The sequence below is a fragment of the Ovis canadensis genome, chromosome 14 (assembly GCF_042477335.2).
Source record: "Ovis canadensis isolate MfBH-ARS-UI-01 breed Bighorn chromosome 14, ARS-UI_OviCan_v2, whole genome shotgun sequence".
NCBI lineage: Eukaryota > Metazoa > Chordata > Mammalia > Artiodactyla > Bovidae > Ovis > Ovis canadensis.
Window position 1 is genome coordinate 28600550 of NC_091258.1, and position 21507 is coordinate 28622056.

The following is a 21507-nucleotide window of genomic DNA, read 5'->3' on the forward strand; positions in this document are numbered from 1 at the left end:
ATGCCGTGAAGGGAACAAGATCTTTATCTCATTTCATGTTTCAGGCATCATAAAATGCTGAGTCATAGTGCATCTCAGGGCTGCTCTCACTAGGCAAGTGATTTAAAGTTTGAAGTTGGAGTGGTTTCAGATTTCTGCCAGGTTTATATTGTTGTTCAGTTTCTTTTTTGTCTTTAAATTTACTGTGCTTGTGTAATTTTGTGGGATTGAGAGTGGGGTGGAGGTGGATAAGGACTAGGGAGAGACTGTATGAACCAGAAAGGCCATTCATATTGTTCACAACTAACTGAATACAGTACCATGAGATCCATGATTTTAAATAGCCTTAAATATATGGTTCAGGCAGTTCAGACAGTAGTTTTGCTTTCTGCCTTTTATCTAACTAGTTTGTGTGTGTGTGTGTGGATGCATGTGTGTGTGTGTGCACTTGAATGTTTATTCTGCTATTGTGTGGAATGTTCTGTAAATCTAACTAGTTTTGAATGTACAAAGCAGATGACCCAGTTGAAATGTTTGTCAGGGCATACAGAAGACATACCCTTGTCATGAGGATATTAGTACAATTAGAATTGATGATTGTTGGTACTCTGAGAAAAAAAATTGTGGAGTTTGGATCGCTGGATAATCTGCATTCCTTGCAGTTCCTAAACTAGATTGTTTAGTAATGGTACAGCGTGGTTATATAGGGTATATATGTATATGTGTGTGTGTATATTGCACATACACAGTACAGTGTTTCTGTGAACTGTGTTACAGTCTCATTTTTGTGCACGTTCTTAGTTGCTTCCATAGGATGCATTTCTAGGATACTGTTAATATTTTCATTTTGTCAGTTTGCATGTGAAGAGCACATGCTTTTGTTCTGGCATATAATCTTATATATTCTAAAGTTGTGGGTTTGCTTAAATAAAATTTCTTAAGTGTTAGAACAATTGGTAATAAACAATTGACAATATAGATTAGGAAAATCATCCAAAATCTATACTGACATTTAAGTATCAAATATATCTATATATAAATATATATGTGTGTGTATGTACACATATACACACATATATATACATTTATATACATACACATATACATATGGTGTACATCATTGTATAGCTCCACAGCTAACCTGTTAAACCCTGTCATGTCAAACCTTTCTTGTCAATTAGCACATTTAACTTTTCAGTTTGCGTATATCATTGCAATAGTATAGTAAGCAGAAAAACTGGAAAGTTTAACCATTTGTTTAGGGACAAATAATGGGGAAAATATGTCTATATATTTATTCACTCATTCAACAAATATGTATTATGGACCCATTATGTGTTGGGCATTCTTTAGGGTAAGGGATACAATCATAAACAAAAAATCCTTTCCTTTACAGAACTTACATTCTAGTGGTGAAGATAGAAGGTAAACAAACAAGTAAATACATGGTATAACAGATGAAAAAGAAGAAAGATAAGGAAGTATTGGGGTTGGACAGTATTTTTATTTACAATATTTGGGGAAGACTTCATTGATAAGGTGACATTTGAACTGTAAAAGAAGTGATGGAGTTAGCCACAGGAATATTTGAGAAAACTTTCCAGGCAGTGGCAAGCAAAGGCAAGCAAAGGCCCTAAGGCAGAACATGCCTGCTTTATTAGAGGAAGGAGGCCAGTATGGCTGGGTGACAGCAAGTTAAGGAGATAGTACAAGGAGCTAAAGTCAGAGATGTTGTGAAAGACCCAGTTAGGCCCATTGTAAAGACTTTGGCTTTTACCCTTAGTGTGATGGGAAGCCTTTAACGAGATTGACCGGAAGAGAAACATAAACTAAGTGACATTTAAATGGGTCTGTAGGATCTCCCTGGCGATCCAGTGGCTAAGACTATGAGCTTTCAATGCAGGGGGCCTGGCTTCTGGTCAAGAAACTAGATCCCACATGCTGAAAGAAAGATCAAAGATCCTGCATGCTGCAACTAAGACCCAGTGCAACCAAATAAATACTAAACATAAATCAATGCATCCAGTAACTGTTGAGAATCTATTGTAATAAAACCCAAGAGAGGGATGACTTGGGCCCAGGTTGAAGACATGGAAGTTGTTGAGGAATGGTTAGATTCTGGATATATTTTGAATTTGGAACTGATAGAGTTAAATCTGGGGTGGAAATGGTAAAAATAAGAGTTCATGTTAAATTAGAGATGCTTATTAGACATTCAAGAAGCAATGTTGAGTAAGCAGTGGCTTTATAAGAATGGAGTTGGAAGGGCTGCAGTTTAGATGTAAATTGAGGACTCCCTCAACACATTGATGGTATATAACTTAAGACTTGGTAATCTCACCTATGATAGTTTACTCAGTAACTACACATTAGAACCCCTGGAGGAACTTTTTAAAAATTCCAGTGTCCCAGAGGTCCTGACTAAACTGATCAGAAATAGAGAAAGGCATTATATTTTTTTAAATAGTCTATTTTTGAATACTTAGATTGATTCTATTTTTGAATACTTAGATTGCTATAGTTTTTTTTTTAACATAGTAAATGTTTTTTTACATTACAGTGTTTTTTTTAACATTGTAAACAATGCTTCTATGAACTGCCTTATAGTCTAATTTTTCTGCATATTCTTAGTTGCTTTCATAGGATACATTTCTAGAATATTGTTAATATTTTCATTTTGTCAATTTACTCCTGAAGAACACATGCTTTTGTTCTGGCATATAATCTTAAAATATTCTGGGCTTCCCTTGTGGCTCAGCTGGTAAAGAATCTGCCTGCAATGCGGGAGAGCAGGGTTTGATCCCTGGGTTGGGAAGATCCCCTGGAGAAGGGAAAGGCTACCCGCTCCAGTATTCTGACCTGGAGAATTCCATGGTCTGTATAGTCCATGGGGTCGCAAAGAGTCAGACACGACTGAGCGACTTTCACTTTCACTTCACTGCTGAGATGGGAAAAGGACATGAAATGATTGGCTAATACACAGCAGGAGGGCAGAAAAATTGGCAAAGGGCTTGGCAATAGCCTTTAAAATATTCTAAAAGTGTGGGTTTTGTTTTTAAATAAAATTTCCATACCTTAAGTGTTAGAATAATTTGTTATTAAACAATTGATAATATAAATTAAGAAAATCACCCAAAATCTATAGTGACATTGAAGTGTCAAATCTTCTTCCTAGACATAGTGCTTAAAGGTCTTAACATTGTTAAATCAGAAGAAATTGTTGCTAAGAATTTCTTCTGATTAAACAATGTAAACGAACAGAATCCAGAAAGTTCATTCAATTTTGACTTAGTCATTAAGGTAGTCACAATCTGAAAGTCAGCTTAATTTTCTTATCAGATACCTTTTTTCTCAATACATTTCATCAGGTTAAAACAAATCACAGTATCAAAGACACACAGTATAAAATGTTGGTAAACAAGGATCAGGGCTTCCCTGTTAAGTATGGAATTAGGAAGCTCAATTGCAGGAATTCAGGCAGTATGGACTAGGATGCCAACAGTAAAAATGGAGAGGCGTGAATGAATTCGGTATCAGTTCAGTTCAGTCGCTCAGTCGTGCCCGACTCTGTGACCCCGTGCACTGCAGCACGCCAGGCCTCCCTGTCCGTCACCAACTCCCAGAGTTTACTCAAACTCGTGTCTGTTGAGTCGGTTATGCCATCCAACCATCTCATCCTCTGTCATCCCCTTCTCCTCCCTCCTTCAATCTTTCCCAGCATTTTAGAAATAAAGCCTGCAGGTAATATGGATGAATCTCATTGCTATTTCCAGGTATTTCTCCCTCCCACATTCCTGAAAACAGAAAGCCTTTAGTTTTTAGTTACCAGATAACATCATTTACTACCTGATATTGCATTGTCAGTTTATTGACCCTTGTTACTCCTCTTATTTCTCTTGTAGCTCTTGGTTTACTCTCCAGCTTCACTTCTGTCTTAATTTTTAGCTTGAAACATGTGTAAATGATCCTTCTAACACCCTAGCCACTTCCTTGAACTCACATTCAGTGGTCTTGTCCTCCATTGCCATGGAGCTACTTACTCTGGTGGTTTTATAACTTTGTCATTGCCAAACTCTCATTAATCTCATTCACTGATTACCACTTATCTTTCCACTCCCTCTAATACTCTGAACCCAACAATCTTTCAACCACACCAGGACTGGATTTAGCAAAGTGGAGACCATTATGAGAATGGAACAAGGACTTTTAAAGTGTACAGTGGAGAGATGATAATGTTTCATGGTGGATGTCAGAATGTAGTACTATCAATGGGTTATGGGGTCCTGGTCCTATAGGGGGATGGATTTGATATATTAATAGATGTTTGAAAGATGAGAAAAATTGAAATGATTTCATATTTTTATTTGAGGCACTAAAGTGGTGGTAAAATCATTTACAGAGATGAAAAAGGCTAAGGAAGGAGCAGATTTGGTGGTTGTATGAATCAAGACTATTAAATATTTTGGCAGAGTTAAATTTGAAATTCCAGTATCTAACTAGAAATGTAGACTAAGGAACCAAATTGAATTAATCACTTAGAGCTCAAGGAAGAGGTCAAAGCTGGGATAGAAATTTTGCAACAGTTATCCTAGGTGGCTTTCAAAGTCTGGGGAGTGGTTGAAGTCACCTTCTAGGCCCAGGGGAAAGGAGGAAAGGAGATCCAACCAGTCCAGCCACAGTTTAAGAGGGCTGCACTTTCAATCTGAATAAGAAGGCAAAGTTCATAGGAGTTGACGCTATGGGAATTTTGATGGGCAGTGAATTCCAGAGGGCAGAGAGGAAGAATTTCAGACTTAATTATTTTAGACCCAATGGACAGGAATTTAAATTTTTACTACTTCAAATTTTTTCCAGCTCAAATCTGGTGTGATCTGGCTATAAAAATTCTTGAATGGTTTATTGTTGTTATTGTTCAGTTGCTCAGTCATGTCCAACTCTTTGTAATCCCTTGGACTGCAGCACACCAGGCTTCCCTGTCCTTCACCATCTCCCGGAGTTTGTTCAAACTCATGTCCATCGAGTTGGTGATGCCATCCAACCACCTCATCCTCTGTCATCCCCTTCTCCTCCTGCCTTCAATCTTTCCCAGCATCAGGGTCTTTTCTAATGAGTCAGCTCTTCGCATCAGGTGGCCAAAGTGTTGGAGTTTCAGCTTCAGCATCAGTCCTTCCAATGAATATTCAGGACTAATTTCCTTTAGGATGGACTGGTTGGATATCCTTGCAGGGACTCTCAAGAGTCTTCTCCAACACCACAATTCAAAAACATCAATTCTTTAGCACTCAATCTTCTTTATGGTCCAGCTCTCACATCCATACATGACTACTAGAAAAACCATAGCTTTGGTTTTTCCAGAATGGAAAATGGTTTTCCAGGATGGTTTATTACAGAACTTTAATTATATCAAAAGATGTTGGCTGTTTTTCCAATTCTAGCATAATCAAGAGTCCTAACACTTTCTCTCTAAATATCTGGGTCTGAAGGATTTATCAGTTTCTTAAAGGAAAAAGAAAGAAAGAAAAAGAACTTGATTCAGCCTACTTAAATGATTATAATCATTTAATCATTTCATTAAATGATGTTCAAATCACCTATTCTTCAGTTTCATCTATCTCAACTTGAATGTTTCTTATACCTATGAATTTATGAATGTAGACATCTTGCTTTGGAGAAGGCAATGGCACCCTACTCCAGTACTTTTGCCTGGAAAATCCCATGGATGGAGGAGCCCGGTGGGCTGCAGTCCATGGGGTCACTAGAGTCAGACATGACTGAGCGACTTCACTTTCACTTTTCACTTTCATGCATTGGAGAAGGAAATGGCCACCCACTCCAGTGTTCTTGCCTGGAGAATCCCAGGGATAGGGGAGCCTGGTGGGCTGCCGTTTATGGGGTCGCACAGAGTCGGACACGACTGAAGTGACTTAGCAGCAGCAGCAGACGTGTTGCTTACAGTAAAGTTATTTTAAAATTTATTTTAATTAATATATTTATGTCATTCAAAATTATACAAAGAGAAATCTTGCTTCCATCCCTGTCCTCTTCACCCCTGTTTACCTCATACCAATTGCCTGTATTTCTTGTCTTTCCATCATTTCTTTATACAAGTCAAACAATTTAAATTTATATTCTTATCTCCACTTCTTTTTAATATAAAAGTAGAATACTATTAATATATGTTCTGCTCTGCACTGTATTTGAACTAAAATCCTTAAAATCCTTCCACATCAGTACAGAGAGATTTTCCTCATTCTTTTTTTTTTCACAATAGTAAAAGATGTTTATCTGTTTTCACAATCAATAGCTAGACAAAAAATAAAAGATAATTACAATTGCAAGCCATAATGGGAACATGTTTAACTTAACAATATAAAATAATTACATACTATTTGGCGGGGGGTGTCAAGCAGAGTGATGTGGTAAGTGGAAGTGCATACATGCGCTTCATCCACCCAGCCAGTCTATGTCTTTTTCAGTTGGTGCATTTAATCTATTCACATTTAAGGTAGTTATCAATATGTATGGGCTTCCTTCATAGCTCAGTCGGTGAAGAATCTGCCTGCAATGCAGGAGACCTGGGTTCGATTCCTGAGTCGGGAAGATGCCCCGGAGAAGGTAATGGCCATCCACTGCAGTATTCTTGCCTGGAAAATCCCATGGACAGAGCAGCCTGTTGGGCTACAGTCCATGGATTCGCAGAGTTGGACATGACTTAGCGACTAAACCACCACCACCATCAATATGTATGATCCTATTACTGTTTTCTTAATTGTTTTGGGTTTATTTTCTGTAGGGCTTTTCCTTTCCTTGTGTTTCCTTCCTAGTGAAGTTCCTTTAGCATTTGTTATAAAGCTGGTTTGGTGGTGCTGAATTCTCTTAACTTTTGCTTGTCTGGAAAGATTTTGATTTCTCCAACATATCTGAAGGAGGAGAGTCTTGCTGGGTAGAGTATTCTTGATTTAGGTTCTTCCCTTTCATCACTTTAAATATATCATGCCATTCCCTTCTGGCTTGTAGAGTTTCTATTGAGAAATCAGTTGGTAGCCTAATGGGAGTTCCCTTGTATGTTATTTGTCATTTTTCCCTTGTTGCTTTTAATATTTTATCTCTGTCTTTAATTTTTGTCAGTTTGATTACTGTATGTCTCAGTGTGTTCTTCCTTGGGTTTATCCTTCCTGGGACTCTGTGGTTCCTGGACTTCATTGACTATTTCCTTTCCCATATTCAGGAAGTTTTCAGCTATTATCTCTTCAAATATTTTCCTAGAAAACAAAAATATTTCTCAGGACCTTTCTCTTTCTCTTCTTCTGGGACCCCTCTAATGCGAATGTTTGTGCATTTGATGTTGTCCCAGAGGTCTCTTAGGCTGTCTTCATTTCTTTTCATTCTTTTTTCTATATTCTGTTCTCTGGCAGTGATTTCCACCATTCTGATGGGAGAGACTGATGGTAGGAAAAACTGGATCTTGCTCTGGTAGGCAGGGCCTTGCTCAGTAAAGCTTTAATCCAATTATCTGGTGATAGATGGGGTTGCACTCCCTCCCTGGTAGTTGTTTGGCCTGAGATGACCCAGCGCTGGGGCCTAGGGCTGTGTGGTAGGGTTAATGGTGAACTCCAAGAGGATTTATACCAAGAGAGACCTGCCAGTCCCCCCATTCCTATGGTGAGCCCCTGCCAACCCAGGCCCTACAACACAAGCAGGGAGCTTTGGTGCAGCCTCCTGTGGTCACTGCTCCTCTCCTCTGGGTCTAGGAGCACGCAAAATTTTTCTTGTGCCCTCTAAGACTGAGCTCTCTGTTTCCCTCAGTCCTCTGGAAGGCCTATAATCAAATCCCACTGGCCCTCCAGGCCAGATTCCCTGGGGATTCCCAGTCCCTTTGTCCGATCCCCAGGCTGGGAAGCCTGACAAGGGGTTCAGAACCTTCACAACAGTGTGAGAACTTCTTTGGTATTATTATTCTCCAGTCTGTGGCTCACCCACCTGGCGGGGATGGGATTTGATTTTATCGATATTGTGCTCCTCCTGCCTCCTCACTGCAGCTTCTCCTTTGACTTTGGATGTGGGGTATCTTTTCTTGGTGGGTTCCGGTGTCCACCTGCTGATGGTTGTTCAAGAGCTAGTTGCAACTCTGGTGCTCTCAAAGGCGGAGATGAGCACGCGTCCTTCTACGCCATCATCTTGAACCAGACTCTTCATTCTTTTTTGTAGCAACATACCTTGTGAAAGCGTACCATGATTTATTTAATTAGCTCTTTTTGATGAATGATTGACCTGTTATCTGGTAACTAAGATATGTATCTATCCCAGAGATGAAAATGCCTTAGAAGTTATTCTTTATTTACCAATTTCAGGAAATAGGATCAAATTCTTCAGCAGTATTCTACAAGGGTGAAAAAAGTTTTGAGTTTATTTTTGATAGCTTAATTTTTAAAGGAAATTAATCAAAAGAAAAATTCCAATTTTCTTGGGAACAGAAGGTATTGTTTTCAAATATCCTAGAATTCTAGGTCAACGTAATGGAGACATTTCTTTAGCTGTGGTTTAGCTGTGAACTTGGCTAGCAGATTTATTCTTCTAAAGAAACAAACTACTCAGGTCCAACTGGAAAAATACATAGAAGAAATCCAGAGGATTGTTGGCCTTGACGATGGAAGCCCTCTTTCTGCTCTAAAAGAAACCACAATAGAGTACTCTTTAGGGGATCTCCATGAGCAATAAAGCTCACTGAAATGATTATTGTTCAAGTCTGTGTCTCCTTGGAAAGAAGATTCCATTCTGAAATTTTCTTTCAGCAAATCTATTTAATTTTTTTTCCAGCCAGATTAGGGGGCTGGCAGACTAATAAGGTTTATGAATGAATAGCTCTCATCCTCTAAAAAGCCAATGGTAACCTTAAGTGAAGTGACCCATCTCAACTCCTGCAAGAATTTCTTGTAAGGGTTCTTTTATCTCTTTTCTGAGCAGGATTAATTAAGTTTTAAAAGTTAGTTGTTAGTCCTCTAAAAATTGCTCCACAACTTTGAAAAGTCCACAAGCTGTGGCTGTTCTCCTTTGCTAAGGTGGTCCTCAGTAACAGCAACTAACATTCTAACATTTATTGAGTACTCACTCCTAGCAGGTACCATAGAATAGGCATGGCCTCTTTCCTCAAGGAAATCATCATGAAGATAGCTTCAACACTGCTGTGTTTTCCAGCAGTTGGATTCCACAGTTGGAGGAACATTGAGATGTGAATGTGATTTATCACTAATAAAAAGATTTCAATTGCTCTTTGGAGATGGGAGATGCATACTATAACTATAATTGTATAAATACTGTAATTGTAGGTTCCAGGATGCTCTATTAGGCTAAAGGAAATGCCATCTGTAGATTGTGCAAAGACCAAAGTCATGGTTCTCATGTCCTGTTGTGCAGTAAGTTTTCTGAGGGTGAAAGTAATTTAAAGATCCCTTCCTACTTTTCTATAAGTTTCATGGGAGCAAAAATTATATCTCTCTTGCTTGTTTTACTTCCTCTACTTTAAAAAGTACTTTGTACATAGTGGTAAAGTATTAAAATGACAATTAGCCATAAGGAAAACTTTACAGGGGGGAAGGGAGGGGAGAGCAATGTAGTAATTGGTATAGTACCACTGGGTAGAATTTGCAGTGAGAGAGGAAGACTGGACATAGCAACTCTTAACATAGCATGGACAGGTGAGAATTTATAGTCAAGGAGCAAAGTGGGGATCAGTGGGTAGAAAATTACTAGGAGACAACATCAGAGGTAACGGGAGATGCTGCTAAACTGACCTAACGGGCTTCTTGGTAAAGGCAGCCTAGGGTGATAAAACATCATCTGAGAGATTCTAGTGGTTGAGGAAGTTGTTAAGATATAGAGGGTGATGAGATATGCAAGATGGGAGATTCTGGCTAAACTGATTAATCGGGATTCTTGTTTAAATTGGACAATGTAGTAGATGAACACAGAAGTCTGAAAGTCAGGTTGAGTTGAAAAAAAGTTCAGGGGCATCTGAGTAAAGTTTGGTCAATGAGAGAATATTTTTCAAAAGAAAGCAGTCAATTATCTGTGGAATGGATAATGAATAACAATGAATTCCTTTTATAAAATATTCACGTATTCACCCATTTGTTCATTTCACAAATACCTAAGTGAAATATTTATATAGACACTGTTCTAGGCACTTGGGGGAAAAAATCAGTGAACAACACCCAGATTCAATTTCTGTCCTCTTGGAACTTATATTCTAGTTGTAAACAAGTAAGTAAAATATATATTAAGTTTGATAGAGACCAGTGCTTCAGAGAAGAAGAAGCAGTGAAAGAGAACAAGAAATGTTGGGAGAAGGATATAGTATTGAAATTGTAGATATGGTGTCCGGAGAAGACCTCCCTAAGATGGTGACATTTAAGTAAAGCCCAGATATAAATGAAGAAGGAAGGATCTGCCAGATATCTGGGGAAAGAACATTCCAATTCAAGCAGAAGGAACAGCACGTGTACAAATCCTGTGACAGGAGTGTGCCAAGGAGTCTGCCAAAGTTAGAAAGCTAAAGCAAGACAGGACATACAGAGCCTTATGTTCATTGTGTAGACTTTGACCTTTACATAGCATTAGATGGGAAGACATTGAAAGATTTTGAGCAAGGAAGCAAGGTGCTGGGATGGACATTTTCAAAGGGTACTCTACTGCATTGCGAATGGATTGAAGAGCAATAAGGGCAGAAGTTAAGAGGTTATTACAACAATCCAGGCAAGATAAGAAAGGTTTCCTCAGTGATCATTGCAAAGCAATAGAGAAAAACAATAGAATGAGAAAGACTGGAGATCTCTTCGAGAAAATTGGAGATACCAAGGGAACTTTTCAAGCAAAGATGGGCACAATAAAGGACAGAAATGGTATGGACCTAACAGAAGCAGGAGATAATAAGAAGAGGTGGCAAGAATACACAGAAGAACTATAAAAAAAAATCTTCATGACCCAGATAACCATGATGGTGTCATCACCCTCCTAGAGCCAAACATCCTGGAATGAGAAGTCAAGAGGGTCTTAGGAAGCATCACTACCAAAAGAGCTAGTGGAGGTGATGGGATTCTAGCTGAGCTATTTCAAATCCTAAATGATGATGCTGTGAAAGTGCTGTATTCAATATGCCAGCAAATCTGGAAAGCTCAGCAGTGGCCACAGGACTGGAAAAGGTCAGTTTTCATTACAATCCCAAAGAAAGGGAATGCCAAAGAATGTTCCAACTCTGCACAATTGCACTCATCTCACACACTAGCAAAGTAATGCTCATATTCTCCAAGCCAGTCTTCAACAGTATGTGAACCATGAACTTCCAGACGTTCAAGCTGGATTTAGAAAAGGCAGAGGAATCAGAGATCAAATTGCCAGCATATGTTGGATCATAGAAAAAGCAAGAGAGTTCCAGAAAAACATATTTTTCTGCTTTATGGACTATCCCAAAGCCTTTGACTGTGTGGATCACAATAAACTGTGGAAAATTCTGAAAGAGATGGGAATACCAGACCACCTTAGCTGCCTCCTGAAAAATCTGTATGCAGGTCAAAAAGCAACAGTTAGAATGGACATGGAAAAAAAGACTGGTTCCAAATTGGGAAAAGAGTATGTCAAGGCTGTATATTTTCACCCTGCTTATTTAACTTCTATGCAGAGTACATCATGTGAAATGCTGGGCTGGGTGAAGCCCAAGCTGGAATCAAGATTGCTGGGAGAAATATCAGTTACCTCAGATATGTAGATGACACCACCCTTATGACAGAAAGTGAAGAGGAAGTAAAAAGCCTCTTGATGAAAGTGAAAGAGGAGACTGAAAAAGTTGGCTTAAAACTCAGCAATCAAAAGATCATGGCATCTAGTCCCATCACTTCATGGCAAATAGATGGAGAAACAATGGAGACAGTGAGAGACTTTATTTTTTGGGGTTCCAAAGTCACTGCAGATGGTGACTGCAGCCATGAAATTAAAAGATGCTTGCTTCTTGGAAGAAAAGCTATGACAACCTAGACAGAATATTAAAAAGCAGAGACATTGCTTTGCCAACAAAGGTCTATCTAGTCAAAGCTATGGTTTTTCTAGTAGTCATGTATGGATGGAGAGGGCAATGGCAACCCACTCCAGTATTCTTGCTTGGATAATCCCATGGATGGAGGGGCTGCTGTCTATGGGGTCGCACAGAGTCGGACACGACTGATGCGACTTAGCAGCAGCAGCAGCATGTATGGATGTAAGAGTTGGACTATAAAGAAAGCTGAGCACCAAAGAATTGCTCCTTTTGAATTGTGTTGGAGAAGACTCTTGGGAGTCCCTTGGACTGCAAGGAGATCAAACCAGTCAATCCTCAAGGCAAATCAGTCCTGAATATTCATTGGAAGGACTGATGCTTAAGATGAAACTCCAATACTTTGGCCACCTGATGCAAAGAACTGACTCCTTAGAAAAGACTCTGATGCTGGGAAAGATTGAAGACAGAAGGAGAAGGAGACGACAGTGAATGAGGTGGTTGGGTGGCATCACAGACTTGATGGATATGAGTCTGAGCAAGCTCTGGGAGTTGATATTGGAGAGGGAAGCCTCGCATGCTGCAGTCCATGGGATTGCAAAGAGTCAGACACAACTGAACGACTGAACTGAACTGAGGCAAGGGATGTCCAGGGTGTTTTTGATACCAGATATTTATCAGTGGCTGAATTCTAGGTTGACTTTTGAAGACAACAAAGAAAGTAATAGCTTACGGATCTGTTGTGAGGTGTGAAAAAACGGGAAGGGTGAGAAACATGGGCAAATGCTTACAGTTGGTGCTGAGCTGTGTCTTTGACCACAGTATGTTACACTGAAACATTATTCACATGTGTAAAGCAAAAATATAATGCTCCACAAAAATAGGTAGTGTAAAATAGCATGCCCCACCAATTTCTTGACTTGTGCATCTGCTCAGCATTTACCACACTAGAGTATGTTTAACTTGAATGTTAAACCCCATAGAGTTTAGGCTCTTAATGGGTAAGGTTTGTGACTTTTGTTTTTATATTTCTATTTCCTAGCAAAGTACCTGGTATAGTGTAGACACTAAATACACATTTAGTAAGTGAATAGATTTTTCTAAATATGTTATAGTCCCTTATTAATTAACTTTAAACTCTTCTGGGGGACTTCCCTGGGGATCCAGTGGTTAAGAATCTACCTGCCAATGCAGGGACCATGGGTTCAATCTTCTGGTCCAGGAATATCCCATATGCTGCAGAGCAATTAAGCCCATGTGCCATAAACACTAAGCCCACATGTGTCAAGTAGAGAAAGCCCACATGCCACATTGAAGACCCAGCACAACCAAAAAAACAAAACAAAAAACAGAAAGAAAGGGAAGGGGAAAAGGTTACTTTAAAATTAAATTAAAATGATATATTCATGAATAAAATATTATTTTTCCTTTGCTCCAGACTCTCAGCCTTTTTCCTTAGAAGGCTATTTCTGTTAATAACACCCTCTTTTGCATAATCTCAGGCATTTTCTATGTACATGTAAGCACATATACATTTTATTCACAAATAATTGCATAGAATGCAGTTTTCTTTTTCCACCAAATTTTAATAAAAATTGTACCTAGGAACAGATTGGTTTACTAATTTACCTTATCTGATCAAAGCAATTCATGTTAGAAAAAAATTCAATAAAACAGTTTCTACTTTTTCTATAGTCTTTTTCATTCATTAGTTATTCACTCCTTTTTGTTTTTCCATACCAGATCACCCCTTTGGAGGCATATAAAATTCAGAGGATTTAAAATTTGGCTCATAAAATAAATCACTCATTCCCAATAAGCAATGCAACACCACATATTATTCAGTTCAGATACACTGATCATGGTTGTGTGCTGCTACAAATGTTTCATGATTTCAGCTTCACAGTGCTATCATTTTTGGCCAAGACAAGAGCAGTTTACACCTTGCAGTGGGCAAGAAATAGAACTTTTTCTATTGCTCTATGACTCAATCTCTATCTAAGACCTCTGTTTGACCAAGGTTGTGGAAAGATGGAGTTCCTCCTTTTCCTGTGGTTCTGTCTAAGCTCTAGGGGCTTTTGTCGTACCACAAAGTTGGGGTGCCCTCTTTGTTGCCTACTAAGTGTCCATGAAACCATGCTTCCCCCCATCTGCTGGTCCCTTCAGGTCATGTAGCCAAGTTCACCCTGTAGAGAATGGCATCATTGCTGCTGCTTTCGTTGTGCTTGGGCTTTGGGCAGGAATTGTGCTCCGCTGAAGCCACATATGCCTAGACTCCTTTGCAGTCATTTCCTCTCTAGGGCTTTGCAACTTTCTCCACATAAGGGGATGCAAGTGGGTTTGTTCTCAGACTCTGAGGTTTTAGCAAGTTTCTTTCCGCATTGTTCATCGGACAGCATTCAGCCCCATTCACTCGGTTTTCACTGTGTCTGAACCTTCATTGGTTTCTCTCCATTTCTCTTTTCTCCCCAACAAGCTACCAGTCTTCAGTCAGGATGTCTTTTGTTTTATTCTGGGATAGATGTAGATGGGGAGGGGAAAAAGAGCCAAGAGGTAAAAGGGGTCATTATTCTGCTGGTAAAATCTCTTAGCATTTCTTTTAGGTTTCTGTTCTGGGATATTACTCAGCTGGCCCTCCCCCTGTCTACATCTGGCCCCCTCCCTTCCAGCCCCAGTATATCAGCCGCCTCCTATTACATCGTATAAAGGAAAATCCATTAGAAGTGCTCTACCAGGTCAGCATTTAACTTTCCAGAGGATTCTATTTGTTAAAATTCAGTCTTCCTCTTTGTATCTGAATTCATAGGGTTAAAAGGGGCAGAGTATTTGGCAAACCTGAACCAGAGGACAGTAAAATCTGCTCTTTGTCTGTTCCTGGAGGGTAATGCCCTAAGCAAATATCTGAGAAGGCCCAGAAAGTGAGCTGGATCAAGTCTCGGTCCCAGGAGATGAACAATTTTGGGTGTGGGCAGCACAACCACCTATGTCTCCCCAGCTCATTATTGGTCCTATCTACCTTTGAGACAACTAGGCTTTGTGGTTTCCTTCTTTCAAGTCTTTCTAGATACATCTCTACCAACTCCTGCTTTAGAGAGAAATCCAATACATAGTGTATATGACTCTTGATTCAGGGCTCTAAGATGTGGCAGAATTATTTAGAAATGCTTAAGACAAAATTAATTTCATTGCACTAAACAAGAAGCAGTATATACATTCTATTGGGCTGAAAAACTCAGTTTCTTTCTTTTTTCCATTTGGATTTACTATTATAGTTATATTACGTATGTGTGTGTGCTCAGTCGTGTCTGACTCTTTGCAACCTTTTGGACTGTCGTCCACCAGGCTCCTCTGTCCACAGGATTTTTTCGGCAAGAATATTGGAGTGGGTTGCCATTTCCTTCTCCAGGAATCAAACCCGTGTCTCCTGTGTCTCCTGCACTGCATGCGGATTCTTTACTGCAGATCCATTGGGGAAGCCCATAATATTAACAAAGATTAAACCTTCAGGAAAGAAGTGAAAATATGTAAAGTTTTGTTCATGACATAGACTTTAAAAAGCCAATGTCCAGCATAGTCTGAGACACTAGGGCTGGCAGCATGCATCTCCGCCTGGTTTGTGCTGCTCCTCCCCGAGCAGCTTTGTCTCTAAGTGTACTGCCACTATGGCAAAGGCTGCAGAAAATTCATTCATCTCTTTCCCTCTTTCAACACCATTGGTCTTACTTCATCATCTGTGAACTGATGTTTTCCAGTCACAATTATACTTCAAATTTAGAAAAACACTCAGCATGTAATTTAGAGTCTTAGGACTGCATTGAATCCCACAGCAAGTGCAAAGGTGGATCCAGGGAACTGACTTTGTTTCTTGCCTTGAGTACCAAGAACCCCAAACATTGGTTGGCAGGTTCAATAGTACTATCCCCAAATTCAGTTCAGTTCAGTTCAGTCGCTCAGTTGTGTCTGACTCCTTGTGACCCCATGAATCACAGCACGCCAGGCCTCCCTGTCCATCACCATCTCCCGGAGTTCACTCAGACTCACGTCCATCGAGTCCGTGGTGCCATCCAGCCATCTCATCCTCTGTCGTCCCCTTCTCCTCCTGCCCCCAATCCCTCCCAGCATCAGGGTCTTTTCCAATGTGTCAACTCTTTGCATGAGGTGGCCAAAGTACTGGAGCTTCAGCTTTAGCATCATTCCTTCCAAAGAAATCCCAGGGTTGATCTCCTTCAGAATGGACTGGTTGGATCTCCTTGCAGTCTAAGGGACTCTCAAGAGTCTTCTCCAACACCGCAGTCCAAAAGCATCAATTCTTCAGCGCTCAGCCTTCTTCACAGTCCAACTCTCACATCCATACATGACCACAGGAAAAACCATAGCCTTGACTAGATGGACCTTAGCCGGCAAAGTAATGTCTCTGCTTTTGAATATATTATCTAGGTTGGTCATAACTTTTCTTCCAAGGAGTAAGCGTCTTTTAATTTCATGGCTGCAGTCACCATCTGCAGTGGTTTTGGAGCCCAAAATAATAAAGTCTGACACTGTTTCCACTGTTTCCAAATCTATTTCCCATGAAGTGATGGGACCGGATGCCATGATCTTTGTTTTCTGAATGTTGAGCTTTAAGCCAACTTTTTCACTCTCCTGTTTTACTTTATCAAGAGGCTTTTTAGCTCCTCTTCACTTTCTGCCATAAGGGTGGTGTCATCGGCATATCTGAGGTTATTGATATTTCTCCTGGCAATCTTGATTCCAGCTTGTGTTTCTTCCAGCCCAGCATTTCTCATGATGTACTCTGCATAGAAGTTAAATAAGCAGGGTGACAATATACAGCCTTGATGTACTCCTTTTCCTATTTGGAACCAGTCTGTTGTTCCATGTCCAGTTCTAACTGTTGCTTCCAGACCTGCATACAGGTTTCTCAAGAGGCAGATTAGGTGGTCTGGTATTCCCATCTCTTTCAGAATTTTCCACAGTTTATTGTGATCCACACAGTCAAAGGCTTTGGCATAGTCAATAAAGCAGAAAGAGATGTTTCTCTGGAACTCTCTTGCTTTTTCCATGATCCAGCAGATGTCGGCAATTTGATCTCTGGTTCCTCTGCCTTTTCTAAAACCAGCTTGAACATCAGGGAGTTCACGGTTCACATATTGCTAAAGCCTGGCTTGGAGAAGTTTGAGCATTACTTTACTAGCATGTGAGATGAGTGCAATTGTGCGGTAGTTTGAGCATTCTTTTGCATTGCCTTTCTTTGGAACTGGAATGAAAACTGAACTTTTCCAGTCCTGTGGCCACTGCTGAGTTTTCCCAATTTGCTGGCATATTGAGTGCAGCACTTTCACAGCATCATCTTTCAGGATTTGAAACAGCTCAACTGGAATTCCATCACCTCCTCTAGCTTTGTTCGTAGTGATGCTTTCCAAGGCCCACTTGACTTCACATTCCAGGATGTCTGGCTCTAGATTAGTGATCACATCATCATGATTATCTGGGTCGTGAAGATCTTTTTTGTACAGTTCTTCCATGTATTCTTGCCACCTCTTCTTAATATCTTCTGCTTCTGTTAGGTCCATACCATTTCTGTCCTTTATCAAGCCCATCTTTGCATGAAATGTTCCCTTGGTATCTCTAATTTTCTTGAAGAGATCTCTAGTCTTTCCCATTCTGTTGTTTTCCTTTATTTCTTTGCATTGATCGCTGAAGAAGGCTTTCTTATCTCTTCTTGCTATTCTTTGGAACTCTGCATTCAGATGCTTATATCTTTCTTTTTCTCCTTTGCTTTTCGCCTCTCTTCTTTTCACAGCTATTTGTAAGGCCTCCCCAGACAGCCATTTTGCTTCTTTGCATTTCTTTTCCATGGGGATGGTCTTGATCCCTGTCTCCTGTACAATGTCACGAACCTCAGTCCATAGTTCATCAGGCACTCTATCTATCAGATCTAGACCCTTAAATCTATTTCTCACTTCCACTGTATATCCAACAACACAAGAGAAGACTCTACACATGGATATCACCATGTGATGGTGACACCGAAATTAGATTGATTATATTCTTTGCAGCCAAAGATGGAGAAGCTCTCTACAATCAACAAAAACAAGACCAGGAGCTGACTGTGGCTCAGATCATGAACTCCTTATTACCAAATTCAGACTCAATTGAAGAAAATAGGGAAAACCGCTAGACCATTCACGTATGAGCTAAATCAAATCCCTAAATTAGTACATTTATAATAAGTTGCTAATTTCTTTATTACTGTATTCTAAAAATGTGTAAACTGATTATTTTAACCTGATTGTATAGGGTTTGTACAGGGTTCATTTTGCTTCATATGTTTAACTATTTTCTCTTACTCTTTATGATACTTCAAAGAAAATCATTTAGACAAGAAGGCATTTGGTATTCTAGGTCAGGACTTGGTAATTTAATCAGCTGCAGAGAGGCACAAATGGGGTAAACTGTTCAGTTCAGTCGTTCAGTTGTGTCCGACTCTTTGCGACCCCATGGACTGCAGCACGCCAGGCCTCCCCGTCCATCACCAACTCCCGAAGTTTGCTCAAACTCATGTCCATCAAGTCAGTGATGCCATCCAACCATCTCATCCTCTGTTGTCCCCTTTTCCTCCTGCCTTCAATCTTTCCCAGCATCAGGGTCTTTTCCAGTGAGTCAGTTCTTTACATCAGGTGGCCAAAGTATTGGAGTTTCAGCTTCAGCATCAGTCCTTCCAATGAATATCAGGACTGATTTTCTTTAGGATGGACTGGTTGGATCTCCATGCAGTCCAAGGGACTCTCAAGAGTCTTTTCCAACACTACAGTACAAAAGCATCAATTCTTCAGTGCCTAGATTTCTTTATAGTACAAGTCTCACATCCATACATGACTACTAGAAAAACCACAGCTTTGGCTAGACCGATCATTGTTGGCAAAGTAATGTCTCTGCTTTTTAATATGTTGTCTAGTTTGGTCATAGCTTTTCTTCCAAGAAGGGTCCTACAATTTGGATAGAAGAGGATTGTGGCATTCTGAAGGACTTGAAAAGTGAAAGTGAAGTTAGTCACTCAGTCGTGTCTGACTCTTTGTGACCCCATGGACTATAGCCCACCAGGCTCCTCTGTCCATGGAATTCTCCAGGCAAGAATTCTGGAATGGGAAGGACTTAAATATCAACAAAATGAAGAAGCCCTTTTTCAGGTCCAGCTAGCTGTAACCAGATAGAAATAAGAGTCCTGGGACTTCCTTGGTGGTCCAATGGTTAAGATGCCACACTTCCACTGTAGGGGACATGAGTTCAATCCCTGGTTGGGCAACTAAGATTGCACATGTCACATGGCCAAAAAAAAAAAAAAAAAGAAGAAGAAAAATGTGAGTCTTATGTTGACAGAACTACTCTTTCAAGACAATGTGAAATTCCAAATTTTCACAAGAAATTAATTTTTTTTTTTAATTACGTGGTTCCTACCGAAACAAACCTTCATGCCAGATTTAGCCTATGGGTCACCTGGTTGAAACTTCTATTCTCAACATTCTGGTTTATAATATTTCTGTTATTAAAATTAAACTATGAGACTCCATAAGGAAGATCTTGGCTGATTTTTGCCAAATCAATACAGACATTAGAGAACATATTTTTAATCCAGGAAAGAGAGAGAAATTAAAACTCCCTCCAAACAGTGGCAATTTTGACACCTTTCTTCAGAGAATAAGAATAGAGCAAAAAATGTTCACTGAAAGAATTTGAACATGGGGGAAAATACCTTTTAGAAAAGGACATGACAGAGGCATCACCAGGATGGCAGAGTAGAAAGGGCCTGTACTCACCTCCTCCCACAGGCGCACCACAAGTACACTATTTGTGGAGACCCCCCTCTATGAGAACTACCTGAAGACTAGAAGAAAAGGTTTTCCAAACTAAAAATACGAAGAAGGAAATGTGAAATGGGTAGGAGGAACAGAAATGCAGCCTAGTCAAGACGTAAGCCCCCAGGTAAGTGACCCACAAATGAGATAATCACCAATGCGAAGGCTGTCCCCACGGAGTAAGGAGTCCAAGTTGCATGCTGGGCTCCCCTGCCCACGGGTCTTGCGCCAGGAAGACAAGCCCCCAGGACTTCTGACACTGTGGGCCAGCGGGAGTGTGTGGGAGAGCAGGAGGGCTGTAGGGAACACACTGCTCTGAAAGGACATGCCCCAAAGCTCCTACCCTGAGTGCTGGCAGACGCAGTGATTTGGAAGAGGCCCAGGCCAGACCTCCTTGCTCATCTTGGAGAGGCTCCTGCAGAGATAGGAGGTTACTGGGATTCACGCTGGGGACACAGATGCTGGCAGCAACCATTTGGGGGAATTTGTTTTGCCATGACAGCACTGTGCTAACAAGTGCAATTTGGAGTCTTCCCTCTAGCCTATTATCTCCAGGGGCTTACATAACTTCCAGTGGGTCTTCATGAGCCCAGGACCCAGTCCTTCTACCAATGGACCAGCAGCAGTCCTGGGACCCAACCTCATTCACAAGTGGACCCCACGAGCAGTTACCCCAAGACCGAGCCCCACATCCCCACCCCTCACTAGTGAGTTAGTACCATCCCTGGACCCCAGGTGCCACAGTCAGCCACCCTGACACCTGGCCCTGCCCACTAATGGGATGGCACTAGTACCAAGATTCCCTTGGCCCCCTACAGCCAGTTGCTCCAGGACACAGCCCTGCCTATCAGTGAACTGGCACCAGCCCTGGGACATCACGGGTTGCTTAGTCATCTAGCTTGAAACCTGGCCCCACACACCAATAGGCCAGAATCAGGCCCAAGACACTGAGTTATACAGTCAGCTGTGGTGGAACCTGGTTTTTCCCACTCATGGGCCAGAAGCCATCACAAAAGGCAGGGCCTGGCAGCCAACCAGGTCAGTGGCCGATCCTGTCTACCAGGACACTTACACCAGGCAGCCCCATTATAACAGAAGGGCCCACACAGCCCACATAGATGGCCCTCCTATAGCGTATAGCTCTGCTGACTAGAGGGAAGAGTGCTCTAGGGCCCTATAGGATGTCTGCTACTAAGGCTACTTCTCCAAGGTCAGGAAATGGAACTGAACTACCTAATTCATAGAAGTAAGCATAGAGAACCAGGCCAGATGAGGCAACAGAGGAATATTTTTGAAATGAAGGAACAAAAGGACAAAATTTTGGAAGAACTAAATGAAGTGGAGATTAAAAAAATCTACCTTATAAAGAGTTCAAGGTAGTGATCATAAAAATGAACTAGGAGACACATAGATGAACACAGTGAGAAGTTAAAGACTTAGAAAATTTAAAGAAGAACTAAACAGAGATAAAGAGAACAATAGCTGAAGTAAAAATGCACTAGAAGGACTAGGTAATACAGAGGAACAGATGAGCTAACTGAAAGAGTAGTGGAAACTACCCAAGCTGAACAGAAAGAAAAGAATTAAAAAATATGAAGATAGTTTATGAGACCTCTGAGACAATGTCAAAATACTAACATTCACATTATAAGG

General features: G+C 40.5%; 1 long non-coding RNA gene across 2 annotated transcripts in view; it reads left to right on the top strand.

Moving 5' to 3' along the window:
- The window catches only part of LOC138418424 (uncharacterized), a 36910-nt gene that overhangs the window by 877 nt on the left and 14526 nt on the right, over positions 1-21507 (top strand). The window contains exon 2 of one of the 2 annotated variants that reach the window (XR_011248554.1): positions 6518-6594. The exons of the other annotated variant lie outside the window; for it this stretch is intronic. This is a non-coding gene — a long non-coding RNA (uncharacterized lncRNA). The remainder of the gene's footprint in view (positions 1-6517; positions 6595-21507) is intronic. 2 annotated transcript variants of the gene reach the window in all.